Source organism: Clytia hemisphaerica, unplaced genomic scaffold, assembly GCF_902728285.1.
Source record: "Clytia hemisphaerica strain Z4C2 unplaced genomic scaffold, Clytia hemisphaerica genome assembly, whole genome shotgun sequence".
In the NCBI taxonomy this organism is placed as follows: Eukaryota; Metazoa; Cnidaria; class Hydrozoa; order Leptothecata; family Clytiidae; genus Clytia; species Clytia hemisphaerica.
In genome coordinates this window covers 2,072,911-2,078,075 of record NW_027103974.1, presented here as the reverse complement: position 1 = coordinate 2,078,075, position 5,165 = coordinate 2,072,911, and positions in this window count along the sequence as shown.

Below are 5,165 nucleotides of genomic sequence, written 5' to 3'. Positions count from 1 at the left end.
TCTTCCACTCAAACCGATTTAAAGATTGAATTTTGGTCCAAAATTCCTTCTTTATTGGGTAAATAGTCGAGTTTATAATATTAGATTACAACCGTTTTCATTGTAAAGAGCTCCCAATAAACTTTTTTTCTTTTTGATAGATATTGACTTTGAAAGCTAAATTATGAAATTCTAAATCCAAGAAGATGTATTGGATTAGAGAATAAATTTTGGAGCTGGTGCACAAAGTCGTTTCAACGTTCATAGAACGTTTTATAGACGTTGTGAACATTAGAAAAACGTTGAAACAATGTTGTGTGCAACCTGGCCGTAGACTACTCACTATATCCTAAGACGAGTTTCATAAAGAGGAAAAACGCAAAATTTGACATAAAGCTATTCTATAGCTAGGCCAATCACTATGAGCGCAAAGCCGAATGAAATCCGCAAACACGTTTTTTTTGCCGAAAAAGAGTTTACAGCCGGTAGAGTCTGACGGTGTTTTTTCCAAAATCTACCGCAACTATTTTTTTTTTCATCTACCGCCATACAGTTAAACTCCGCGCATATATTTCCCGCATTCACTACCCAATTATTTAAAGATGATCAGGTTGGCACAGTGGTCTCTAATCACTGTGTCGCCAAGCGAGCAGCCTGGGCTCGATTCGCGGAGGTGTCATATGTCATCTAACCTTCTATACTGTATATACTGCTCGTGATCAAGGCAAACACATCTCTCTATTGATTTTCTGTCGGTGAATGAGTACCACCAATCACGCCTGTAATTAGTGGGTCAATCATGGATCCTCGAGGGTATTCTTCATTGGTCTTCTACGGTCAGTGACCGTAGTGCATTGGTAGCGCATCTGACTACGGTGCGCATGATTGTAGGTTCAACCTAGCCATCTTTGATCGGTACCCCCGCAAAGAAGCCATTGCGTTGTTAAAAATTGACGTTTAACGGCGCTACATCATCAAAAGTATTCGAAAGAAAGCAGACCTAGCACTCTCGGTGCATTTACACCGCTATTGAGTAGTGCCGCCACTTTTCAAAAAGCTCTCTGATCAAAGATTTTGCTTGACCAGGATTGAGAAGCTTGGTTCAGGGGTATATAAAGGTCAGTGATATAAAATGATTCTTGAGAAATAGCCTAGGAGGGAGTTTCATGTATCTATGTAAAGTCTGACGTATGCAAAGAGTGTAGTTGTCTTTTGAGACTGCGATTTTAGCAGCCAGAAAAGATGGAATTTTAATTACTTGACAATGTATCTCAGAAACGGAAAAACGTCATATATACTTCGACGAGAGAGCGATGGCGTTGTCGGGTTTGTCCATTAGTTGTTTCGTATAACGAATGCTGAAAATAGTTACTATAAATTAGAGCCTCGTTTTAAATGTTGGAAAAGTTTAAAGCTTTTGTTTTCAGTTGACAGTTGACCCGCTTTTCCGGTCGTGTAGGATCACTTTGTTGATCAATATTGAACCGAATAACTTTAAAGGGGACCTTCAGTTCAAGATGATTTATTGGAATCGTTTCATGGTTCCATACTCGTGTGTAAATATTAAATTTTCAGGTTTGAATATTATCAACGTGAACTAAACCCCATTTAGTTGTCTTACATAAAAGCTAACAATCAAACTAATTTTTAATTTGTTTCTGATATCGGAAACTCAGTTTGATCGAAATTATGTTATCTGCTTTTTTGCTAAATATTGGTCTAATTTTCTCATAAAAATATTCTTAGATATCGTGAAATTTAGTCTTCCTAGCAGATATCGTCTAGATTTCTACAGGGACTTGAAAAATACTGGACTAAAAAGAACATACTCTCTTCTATATAGGAATATATTGCCACTGGGGTCAATCCTAGATCAGTTATCTTGAAGTTTTCAAAATATTTCCTTTATTGACTCAAGACCATGGCTTTCTAAATCTAAGGTCTAACAAACGTGAATTGACGTCAAAATCCAAGGGGCCTATTTTTGAAGTCGTTGCATTGTGGGGTAAAGAGAAGAGAGGAACGCCATGCTCAAGACTCAAAAAGTCAAGACAATCTCGTTGTAACCCTTTTTTTTTATAACAAGGAAGCTTAGAAAACAAATGGAGAGTAAAGAGATGTGTGACTTTAATGAGACTAATTTTGAGGTCGACCAGGTATTTCCATCGAAAAATGCATACATTAGATGGTACATTCTTTATTGATTACAAAGGCGTTCCTCCATCTTCCATCATTAAACTGCGTTTAATACCTATATTTTCCAAGATTACGCATAAGTAACGGTCTGAGCCTAGCTTCAATAAAACCCAGGATAGGTTTGGCACTTTGATAAAAAGAGGTCTCTAGGGGTACCTTGCTCCACGCCATCAGCGCCACGCCAAATTTTAAGCACTCATCACCATCACGAAAATTACTGTTGATTTTCGCTAATTCGAACTCGAATGAGGAATCCTATTTGTTTGAATTACAGAGACATTCGAATTTAAGAAAGTATTTTAAAAGGTTTCTCTTTGAAGGGGACTGTGTAATAAATAGTTCGAATTATAGAAATATTCAAACAAATTTTTTAAGTTCGAATAGAGTCCACTGTATCGACCTTTGTTTATCACGCTACACGCCATATATTTTCGCCTATTATATTCTTTTGGAATTTATTGAGGTCTTTTTCAAGACAAGTTCATTGTAAAAAGGACGACCGTTACAAGAACAGTGAAGGCGGGAAAATATAGACGCGCTGAGTTAACAGCCGTTATGGTGGTATATGAAAAAAATCGGCTGTAGAGTTTCGAAGAAATACTGGCAAACTATACCGGTTGTAAACTCTTTTCGGCATAAAAACCCATTTGTGAATTTTCTTCGGCTTTTGTTTTTTATAGTGATTTGTCTTAGACTATAGCATAGTCTACGAATAACGTTGACAATCACGCACGAAGTCACGCCTTCACGCACGAATAAATCACCAATCGTGTCAACACGCAAACCGCGTGAGCTGGGCTGATAGTTATGTTAGTTGTGTGTAATATATGGCTATTACAATTGTTTTTTCTGCTTTTTTTGGACGGTTTTAGATGCTTTTGGCAAAATACTGAACATTATTTATAACTTCAAAGTGAACTCGCAGCGTTGAAGCGGTTTTCAATTAAAAGACCGATTTAATGACTTCCTTGATCGATTGTTTTCTTTCTGCTCATAATTATTTGAGCGTCATCCAGTATAATCTTTTCGTAAATTGTTTTTTTTCTTTTATAAGAAATTATACCCATTCCTATCAAATAGACCCCTTTTATTTGGATCTGACCGCCCGTGTTAAACACAGTTATGAGTATAGAGTCCCTGGGCCAATCTTTTCACTTTTTTGGTAGTGATATCTTCTACATGAATCAACATCGACATCAGATAAACGTCGAACCAACGTTGTGTATCAGCCGGGAAATTCTCCACTATCCGAACTCCTATAATTCGAATTTGTTCCCAGTCCTCGTCAAGGAGAATCTTGAAATATTTTCTATAATTCCAATCTCTCTGTAATTCGAACAAATAGGATTTCCCGTCTAGGTTCGAATTAGCTAGTGTCGACTGTACTTTTACTGGCACGATTCTTTTGCTTGGAATGAAATCAATCTTTAAGAACATATTTTTCTCTGTTCTTATAAGAATCAAATATAGAATTATGATGATGGATCATTAGAGATGCTATTGTTTGTCAAAATGATGATTTTATCTTCAATCGTTAAATTTACTCGTTGAGTGAAGTGCTTTTTGTTGTTGTTTGTTGATTTGTTGTGTTTTTTTGTGGAAAATATTGTTTATTGGTTTATTGGTGTTAGAAAGGAAATTTCGAGTGGAGTGGAAATTCCAGGGGGGGTACTAGGGTTAGTGTATGAGGAGTATGTACGGAAGGGACAATTTTTTCTCCTAAAATGAAAAGAAATTTGACCCTTAGAGGGACTACTTTGAAATGCTCGTCAATTGGTTCATTTTAAATACTTGCGAGTATTTCGATTACCACACCTGTGTTGATAAGATAATCTTGATTATCTGTTCTTAGAAAAGTGTTAAAACGTGTTGTGTTGGATTTCCTTTTTCCTTATCAGCAGATTACTTACTTTTTGTTGGTGGACATATTTTTGAGAATTTTTGTAGTGCTTCCAACTCGATTTTTTTAACACAACTTAAGAACAACCATGAGCCTGAAATGGCTGGATTTTAAGCAAATGGGTCACTCACATTTTCAGTGGAAAATATTTTAAGTCGAATTTTGGCTATAAAATAATGAAATGAAATCTAATTCTAATGATACAACTTGAAAACTTACTTAAGTGTTATTGAAGATGAACAATAGCTTCACCATTGGTATTTAGCTCCGTCATTCTCTCCTCACTGGCTAAAAGTTCTCACAATATCAATGAGACAGGGGTGTACTAGTAACAACAAGTTCACTAGGACAGGGGTGTATTAGTAACTATAAGAAGTTCATTGTATGTAAATAGAATCAATTTTACTGTCAAATCTGGTACAATAGTCAATATAAAAACTAGAAATTTCATCGAAATACGTACCACGGAATATTGTGTTCTAATTTTAGGAATAAAAGGAGTGAAAATTTGAAATGCCAATATATTTCTCTTGATGTGATTAATTAAACGAAAAATAATCAACTTGAATTGCTGTTATGCAAAAAGAATTGATCCATAAACTCATTATTATTTTACCGCATAATAAAGAAATGCCATCCGAAAAAGATGCTTTGAAGCAGATTGTGACAAACAATATTTACAGTCAACTCTCTCTAATTCAAACCTATGCTGTTCGAATCTTTCTGTAATTCGAATTTAAATGTTAGTCCCCTTGTGCATATAGCACTACTTCGCCACATATCATTACACGCTTTTTTTTATAAGAATGGTGTAAATCCATTTCATCATGGATATTCTTAACTTTTTTGGGAAAATCATCCTAAAATATTCTTACAGCATTCTTAGGTTAGGATCCTAATTCAGACTAGATTTAACATTTAGTATATACGTCTCAAAATTCCATGATGGTGATATTCTTAGCATATTCTTAATTTTTTGGCCATTTTCATCATGGACATTCTTATAAAGTGTATTCTTATAAAAAGAAAAGCGTGTAACCGGTCACCCATTCATTTTTTCCTCAGCTGAAAAATAGCATGATTCTCTATC